This window comes from Myotis davidii, unplaced genomic scaffold (genome assembly GCF_000327345.1).
Source record: "Myotis davidii unplaced genomic scaffold, ASM32734v1 scaffold1277, whole genome shotgun sequence".
Lineage (NCBI taxonomy): Eukaryota > Metazoa > Chordata > Mammalia > Chiroptera > Vespertilionidae > Myotis > Myotis davidii.
The window spans coordinates 2,167,356-2,177,020 of record NW_006290682.1 but is presented as its reverse complement, the minus strand read 5'-3'; the positions used below and the strand labels follow the sequence as shown (position 1 = coordinate 2,177,020).

General features: G+C 42.8%; 1 pseudogene; it reads left to right on the top strand.

Annotated features, from left to right (window-relative positions):
• The first annotated feature begins 6,045 nt into the window (after positions 1-6,045).
• Positions 6,046-7,673, top strand: LOC102752845 (annotated as a pseudogene).
• Positions 7,674-9,665: the final 1,992 nt, after the last annotated feature.

Below are 9,665 nucleotides of genomic sequence, written 5' to 3'. Positions count from 1 at the left end.
AGCCTCTTGTCATATTTTTTTTTTTTTTTTTTTTTTTAGAAGATGAAACATTTTTTATTTTACAGTATAGTTGTATAATCTAATTTTATGAGAAAAAGCAAGTCCTCCAATCGTGGTGGTATCCGTAGCCATGCACATTATATAAGGAAGCTTCCTTCTCTGCATAGTTTGTGTTCTTCCTCTGTCATGCTCTGCTCGTCCTGTGCATATCTTTTTAATGTGAATTTAATTGGCCCTTCTCTCCTTTTTCTTCCATCAAGCAAATATTAGTGAGGAATAATTAATAAGCAGACTTAAACATCTTCTAACCAAATAAGAGGCCCTCAAACATTTTAAAAGAGAATTATATTGAGTTTGGGCAAAATGATCAATTATTGACCAGCATTCAGAGTGCAATGAGGGGGAAAAAAAACACTGTAGAGTTTGTAGGAAGCTTAGATTTCTAATTGTGCATTGTAGGCGCTGGCATGAAGGTAGAAGAAAAAAATCTTATGATAGTATAAGATCAGAACTGAATGTTTAGAGTTATTTAATAAAAGTATTATGATTGGAAATCATCATTACTAAAAAGCATTCATTATTGAGTTAATCAATATGTGGTTCTGGTGAGATAATACAACAATCGTGAGAACTCAACATACTTCCAGACCAGCGGTTCTCAACCTGTGGGTCGCGACCCTTTGGCGGTCGAACGACCCTTTCACAGGGGTTGCCTAAGACCATCCTGCAGATCAGATATTTACATGACGATGCATAACAGTAGCAACATGACAGTTATGAAGTAGCAACGAAAATAATTTTATGGTTGGGTCACCACATGAGGCACGGTATTTAAAGGGCCAGAAGGTTGAGAACCACTGTTCCAGAAGGTTTAGGGTGGGGTGGAGATACCAAAAAGACTGATTAAAGTCTCAATGGTAGCCATGAGGGTGGTGAAGGGCTATTACCATGCAGCGAACACTTAGACCCACCATGTGGGAGACTAGCAGGCACTTTTCCTACACCCTCACCACTATGAGGCACATGATTAGCCCCATATTTCCCAAAGGAGAAATTGAGCCCTACAGAAGTCAATCAACCCGACCAGAGTCCAGATTTATTGGCAGAGGCTGAGCTGGGCTTTCAACTCATTTCTGGCTCTAGAAGTCTTTTTGACTAAATTAGGTCACAGAATAGTGACCTAATCATGTTGTCCCTCAAATCACCATAAATGCTGTGGTAGGCACCTATAAGATGGTTCCCAAGAGTCCCTATCTTCTCAAATTCGTGATTTGGCATTTTCCTCCCCTTAAGTAACTTGTTCCTAACGAAGAGAATATGCCAACGTTGAGAGGAGCCGCTCCCTTGATGGGTTAAAAAATATTGTGATCTTCATCTTGCTAGCAGGCTCTCTTCCTAGCTGGCTTTGAGGAGGGACGCTGGAATGTTGGAGAGGCCTGCATGGCGAGGAACTGAGGGTGGCCTCTGGCTGCCAACCAGAAAGGAAATAAAGCCCTCAGTCCAACAGCCCTCAAGGAACTGAATCTTGCCAAAAACCACACAAGTGAGCTTGGAAGCATATTCTTCCCCAGTCTCTATATGAGATACCACCTCAGTGGACACCTTGATCTTGGCCTTGTGAGGCCCTCAGCGAAGGACCCAGATAAGCCGTGCCTGGGCTCCTAACCCACAAAACCCATGAGATAATAAGTGTGTGTTGCTTTAAGCCTCTGAGTTTGGGGCAATTTGTTAGGCAGCACGAGATCCCAAATACAGTGGGGCCTTGACTTACGAGTTTAATTCATTCTTAGACCAAGCTCGTTAAGGAGCTCGTTAACTCAAATTACTCTATCAACTCAATGCAAAAAATCGGCCGAGAGACAGCTGGTATCTCAAAAAACTCGTTAGTCGGGACACTCGTAAGTCAAGGCCCCACTGTACAAGGATCTCACAGAAAGGCCCAATAAAACCAACTGGCTTGCCACATGTAGTCACAAGGGTGAGACCCACGGAAGACAATGATGCTAGTTTTCGAAGTGACAGATACCTCAACTCCCAGACTATATAGCACCCAGATGACGGGTGAAGCCAATACAGTGAACACATTGCCCCTGGGCCTAATATATTGGCTTAACTTCTGTGTCAAAAGCATAAAACGGAAAAGGGTGCAGCCACTAGCCCAGGGGTGGGCAAACTTTTTGACTCGAGGGCCACAATGGGTTCTTAAACTGGACCGGAGGGCCGGAACAAAAGCATGGATGGAGTGTTTGTGTGAACTAATATAAAGTCAAAGTAAACATCACTACATAAAAGGGTATGGTCTTTTTCTTTCAATAGTTTTATTCATTTCAAACGGGCCGGATCCGGCCCGCGGGCCGTAGTTTGCCCACGGCTGCACTAGGCAGAAACACAGTGAACTAATACACAGAGGCAATGAATTAATAGAAGTGAACAAAGAACAAGGACATACTGAGTAACAGAAGTTTTAGAAACCGCTTGATTTAACCAGGCTGGAGTTAGAGAGAATTCCAACCTAAATTGAGGTTTTAAACTCGGGGATGGCTGAGTCAGTGCCTTGGGAATCATTTGGTATCCGGGCTGCTTAGGTCTGCTCTGTTGGGCTTAGCTTCATCATCAGGGAATGGTCCTCTGGATTAATGTTCCCAGCCTTTACAGAGCTTTTATTTTGTAATAAATGGAGAGTCAAGACAAATTCAAAAACTTTCTGGCCCAATTACATTTAGTAATAGGAGAAATTATGTTATTTCCCCTGGCTTTTAAAATTAGTCAAAGCTCACTTGGAATTTGAAAAATTCCCCCTTTTTGTTTGATTTTGTTTCCCTCTTCATTTACAGATTGGCCTTTATGTTCAACATCAGGTCCTTTCTACAAATATTAAAAGTGACAATTTATGTTTGACGATTTCCATACTAATGGGTAACCACAGCTCTAAACTTTATTAACCCAGTGCAGAAATTTATAACTTTCTGTTCTGAGGTCGACACTTATTCATTCTCCTAAGTTACGTCCCTTCCACACCATTTCTTAGTACTGAGACATATAGCCTTTGAGGTTAAGTAGCCCTGAGTTTGAAACCTGGACCATTCACTTACTAACCAAGAGGCCTTGATCTCCATGACCCTCAGTTTTATAATCTGTAAATGGGGAGAAGTATAAAGTCCTTGAGATGGAGATTTCCATATAAATTAACTGACATAATGTAAGTAAAATATTATGCTTGGTACATAATAAGTAGCTGTTACTGTACTTTCAAGATTTTCTCTTTGTCTTTGGTTTTCAGCAGTTTGAATATGATCTGGCTAGGTAGAGATTTTTGATATTCATCCTGCTTTGTGTCTATGAACTACCTGGATTTATGGTTTGGTTTCTGTAATTAATTTAGGAAAATTCTCAGCCATTGTCACTTCAATTATTTTTTTTCTGCTTCTCTCTCTCTTTTTTCTTCTGGTATTCCCACTGTATGCATATTATACCTTTTGTAATCATCTTACAGTCCATTTAAATTGTTATTTAAAGATCTGGGAAGCAATGCATAAGAAATGTCAGGAGAAAGCAATATGAAATATGACAGAGTTGAAGTACAGTAAGGGCTAAAGCACTGAGTGGATTCAGCCAAGAATGGGTCAACACTGACATCTTGGGGGCAGTTTTGACAGAGCACTGAGGGGGGGAAGGCAAGCTACAGTGGAACAGACAATTCTCTTTTATCTGTAGGCAACTAAACTTGAGTGGCCACACAAAAAAGAATATATTGGCTCATTCCATACAGGTAGTTGCAGGCTGCTGGTTGTTAGGTTGCCATATCTTTAAGACACATGGGTGAGAGGGGTGACATCAAGAAACTAAGTAATTTAAGCCATAGCCCTGAAGCAAAAAGATTGACAAACTCAAAAAAGATACTCATTTAACCCTATCCAAAAAAATCATTCATTTTTTTTAAACCTCCACTCCCCGCCCAATTTCAATCATGCCAATCACCTACCAGATTGGAAACTAGATAAACACCAGCGCCCTAAAACACTCCTTTCTAAGCATCTCTCTGAGGGATCAAATAATGATGGGGGATGCGTGTCTCCATCAGCACCGGGGTCATTCTGGTCCAGCCCTGCCTGGCCCAGAGTCGGGGGGACACCTGAGACTGCACTTCTGTTCTTTTCAGAGTGTATGGCATAGAACATAGGCCTCCCAGCCAGCAGCCTGACCTGCCTAAAGAGAAGCTGTGTGGGAAGTGTCCCTAAGTCCCCACTGAACCAGGGTGGAGAATGAACGGCAAGCCAGGGCACTTAGAATTGAACGTTCCCCCACGATGACCTGGCAAGCCAGTCCCCCTGCATGTTCCCTTTCACTGTATGATTTCAGTGAGTAGGTTGTCCTTCTAACCTGAAGGCCTGGAAACATTTTCAAACCTGAATCGGCCTATTCCTTGAGACTAGTAACGAACCTACTGGGATCACATCCATCTGTAGGGTTCCCCCAGCACTGAAGACAAATTTCATCCTATAATTGAAAAATAGATTTGATTTCTATTCCATTGTGTCAGAGCTTACACTTAGGTCTCTCAGTGGAGCGGTCTGGGCAACAGGGAGATGGTCTAGTTTTGGAAAAAGATACTCTATAGACACCTGTGAGGAACGCTGCGGAAGTGGAGCTAGAGTGATGTTTGAAAAGGGATTCTGCTGCCTCTTTGTGGATGCTGGGGTGGGACTGAGGGCCGTGAGGCATGGAGAGCCCAGATGAGCGGCCTCCCATCCTGGACTAGCATTTCCCGAGTCCCACTATGTGTCAGGCACTTGACATGAGTTCACTGAATCCCCTCCATATCCCTGAGACCGGGTATCTATTTGAAAGAAAAGTAAAGACAATCCAAGAAGATGGACAGCATAGCTGGCATAGAAATGACTGAATGGTGGGTGATTGGAACTTGAACCCAAGTTCAAGTCTGCCTCACTCTGAGACTACATTCTTTGCTGTGCTCCACACGAAACCTGGCTCGCTGTCTCTACACAGATGCCTGTTGTCTTATGGGTTGAGTATTTCCAAATGTGATGTTTCTGCCAGAATGCAAGCAAAATAATCCAAGATTTCATGCTATTGACTCAGGCAGTGACACTAGGACATTTTCCTATCGAGTTTCCGTTGTGATCTCGTAGCATTCTTTTTATTTTTTCTCAGGGAATGCCTAGAAACCACATGTCTCTTGTCAGGGCTACCTTAGGAAATCCAAGTGACAAGGGGAAGCCTCACATACCAGCAAAGCCTGGGCAAGTATCCCTTAGTGCAGAAATGGACAAACCTTCTCTGTAAAGGGCCCGATAGTCGATGTTTTAGGCCTGTGGTCGGCAACCCGCGGCTCGCGAGCCACATGCGGCTCTTTGGCCCCTTGAGCGTGGCTCTTGCACAAAATCGTACAGTGCCATTGAAACTTTGTGGCTCATGCGCAGAAGTCGGTATTTTGTGGAAGAGCCAGTATTTTGTGGAAGCGCCACACTCAGGGGGCCAAAGAGCCGCATGTGGCTAGTGAGCCATGGTTTGCCGACCACTGTTTTTAGGCGTTATGAGTCAGGTGGTCTCTGTCCCAACTACTCCATGGTGCTGTGGAAGCCCCAAAGCTGCCACGGACAATCCACAGTGAAGGAGTGTGGCTATGTGCCAGGCCAACCACTTATGGAGACAAGTTTGAATTTTATAGAGCGTTCACTTGTCACAAAATATTACTCTTGTGATGAATTTGTTGAATTAAAACATGTAAAAAGCATCCTTAGCGCCTGGGCTGTACAAAAGCAGACGGTGACACGGATGTGGCTCATGGACCGATGTTTGTCATTCCCCGCTGTTTAGGTTCACACTCTTTTATTTTTTTCATACATGTTCAATAGTTCACTTTCAGAAAGTTTACAAAAGAGAGGCGATCTACTGATAAAGAATTAGTGAGAACTACTGAGCATAATGACATTTTAAATCATATTAACACCAGTTTTTGGTTACTGGGGTGACTCATAAAAAACAAAGTTCTGGGAGATACTGGACAAGCGCATGCCAACTGCGCCTGCTCGGCTGTGCCCCCGAAGGTTTTGAAACATGAATCCTTCACTCTTCTTGATTGCTCTTTACTTAGGAATAGTTTCAGCTGCTCCAAAACTTGATGGAAGTCTAGAGGCACGATGGCACCGGTTTGAAGGCAACACACAGTAAAGCTCCAATGAAGAAGGATGGAGGAGAACAGTGTGGGAGAAGAATATGGAAATGATTGACCTGCACAACCAGGAATACAGCCTAGGGAGACAGAGCTTCACCTTGGCAATGAAGGCTTTTGGTGACATGACCAATGAAGAATTCATGCAGGTGATGAATGGCCATCAAAACCAGAAGCACAAGAAAAGGAGAGTGTTCTGGGAACCCTACATTGCTGAAATCCCCCCAACTGTGGATTGGAGAGAAGAAGGCTGTGTCACTCCCGTGAAGAACCAGGGTCACTGGGGTTCTTGTTGGACATTTAGTGCAACTGGTGCCCTTGAAGGACAGATGTTCCGGAAAATTGGCAGACTTACCTTGTTACAGAAAAACCGGAGAAGAACCAAGCAACGCTCTGAGAGTTTGGAGTTACACTTCATTCACCGCGGCGGGCTCAGGGAAATGAATCCACATTCTAAGCAAAGCTACAAGCAGAACTTCCCTTTCTATGGAAGAGCCGGCCCTTTGTGTGCTTGCTGGCGGCCTTGAAAACTACACAGTCCTCAGTTCTCATGGCATTGGGTGTATCTAGTATCTGGTCTACAAGGTCAGACAGCTAAGTTTATCTCCCTCATTATTCAAGCAGGCTAGAAAGCAAACTTATTTTTTTCAGAATAAGAGACTGTTTAAAGAATAGCAGAGAATTCCAAACAGTAGTTTTACAGAATAGGGGTTTGCCTTCTCATTGAGTGAGCAGAACCGTGTGGACTGCTCTCAGGGCAAGGCAATGAGGGCTGCAATGGTGGCCTAATGGATAATGCCTTCCAGTATGTTACTAGTAAGTCCATTGGAGGCCTGGACTCACAGGAGTCCTGTCCATATAATGCAAAGGTTGGACCCTGCAGATACAGGTCCGAGGATTCTGTTGCCAATGACACTGGCTTCATGGACATCCCTGAGCAGGAGAGTGCCCTCACAAAGGCAGTGGCAACCGTGGGACCCATCTCTGGTGCTATAGATGCAAGCCATCTTAGCTTCCGGTTCTATGAAGATGGCATTTGTCTTGAGTGGCATTGTAGCAGCGTGGATCTAGATCAGTGGTTCTCAACCTTCCTCATGCCGTGACCCTTTAATACAGTTCCTCATATTGTGGTGACCCCCAAACATAAAATTGTTTTCGTTGCTACTTCATAACTGTAATTTTGCTACTGTTATGAATCGTAATGTAAATATCTGATATGCAGGATGTGTTTTCAGGGGTCGTGACCCACAGGTTGAGAACCACTGATCTAGATCATGGCATTCTGGTGGTTGGCTATGACTTTGAAGGAGAAGAATCAAGTAACAGTAAATATGGAATTGTCAAGAACAGCTGGGGTAAAGCTAGGGGCAAGAATGGCTACATAAAGATGGCCAACGACTGGAACAACCACTAGGGAACCGCCACCGTGGCCAGCTGTCCTACTGTGTGCGATGATGCTGATAAAGAAAGACTTGATTGAGAACAGGATTTCCAGAGGAGGAATTTTTATCTTAAAACTGACCACATTGTACTTAATGGGATACAGCACTTGAATCTTGAAGATCCAAGCTGTGATTTGAATTCTGTGATGTTTCACATCGGTAAAATGTTACCACTTCTTTTATAAGAATGTATACATTTTTGCCTTTTAACATAAAACAATTTTTATTATTATTTTAAAAAACAAAGTTCTATATTTCTTAAAAAAACCCCTTTCATTGAAATTTTTATTGTAATAATTGTAAATTCACATGCGTTATAAGTAACACAAAGAAACCCCTTGTGCCCTTTGCTTAATTTCCCTCTATGGTTACAGTTGCAAAACCATAGCATAATATCACAAGCAGAAAGTAGACATTAATATAATCTACTGAGCTATTTAGATTTCCCCAGTTTTACTTGTATTGGTGTGTGTAGATATGTATTTAGCTCTATGCAAATTTGTCGCATATGCAAATTTGTCTATCTACCACCAGGATGAAGATAGCAAGAGTTCCATCACCACTAGGATTCCTTGTGTCATCCTTTCATAACTACATCCACCTCCCTCCGTTCCCCCCACCCCTAACCCTGGCAACCACTAATCTGTTCTTTATTTCTAAATTGTTGTTATTTCAAGAATTTTATATACATGGAATCATACAGTATATAACCTTTGGGAATGGGCTTGCTTGCCTCAGACTAATTCCCTGGAGATTCCTCCAGTTTGGTGAATGTATCAATAATGCATTCCTTTTTATTGCATGGTATGCACATACCACAGCTTGTTGAACCCTCTATGCATTGGAGGACATTTGTTTCTTTCTAGGTTCAGGCTAACATGAAGAAAGCTTTTAGGAATGTTTATGTACAGGTATTTGTGTGACTATTTCATTTCTCTGGGAGAAATGTCCAGGAGTGCAGTTGCTGGGCTACCTGGTAATTTCATACGTATAACTTTACAAGGTGCCCTTTGGGCATATTTCAAAATAAGCATTTTTTAACATGATTGCAAAAACACCTGATACTGAATGATGCCACGGTGAAGGCCCTTAAACATTTTCCTGCCACCACACATTTTCATTTGACAGGACCAGGAACTCCAGACTAGGGACCTTAACTGACCCCATAGGGTGACAACTCACATCATGGCCAGTGAGGACTAAGCCAACACAAGAAATCACTTCTTCTGTCTCACCAGTGGATGCTCATCCTCTCACACGGCACCAGTAAAATCACAGATGGAAACAGAGAAAGACAGGATGTTTCTCATCACGAAAGAAGGGACATCATTTACTTGACTCTTAGGGACATTCTGAGCTCACATCCAACCATCTGTCCTGTGCCACAGCTTCCCTCCGTGGGGTCTGTGTGGTTTCTCCGCTCATAACTTGAACGGCCTTATGGCACTGGCAAGTGATCAGGGACAGCAAAGTGCAAACATGCAAACAATGTTTAATAATTCTCCCGGGTGTGTATGGGAACCAGAAACTCCAAAGCTCTGCGAGGACAGCAAACAAACCCTTTTCATCAGGCCTCCAGGGGCTGTGCACCTGTACAGTTAACAAGTTGATTATACTGACTAAGGAGGGTTGAGCCAGTTTTGATAGGTTACAACTCCTCAAATCGAAAGCCTTACCAGACAAGCTCTGAGGTCCTGAACAGCCCAAAGAAGAACTTATTGCAATTCTAAAGGGTGTCCCAAAATTCACGCAAGAAGTAATTTTGATAGAAAGCACAGGTTTATAATTAAAATTGTAAATTTTTTATTGATTCATAAAGGATACAGTATAGGGTTATGCAAGGAATAGCACATTGGATAAATGGCCTCCACGACTTTGCTGGAACGTACGCAAAGCCGTGGTCTTCATTGTCCCTGCTCCTGGGCCATAATTAGTACTTGGTGATGCTTATCAAATTGAAGGAATTGAAATTAAAGGGCAACAGATATTAGAATCTGATTCAACAAACCAAGTAAAATTGGGCTTTTATT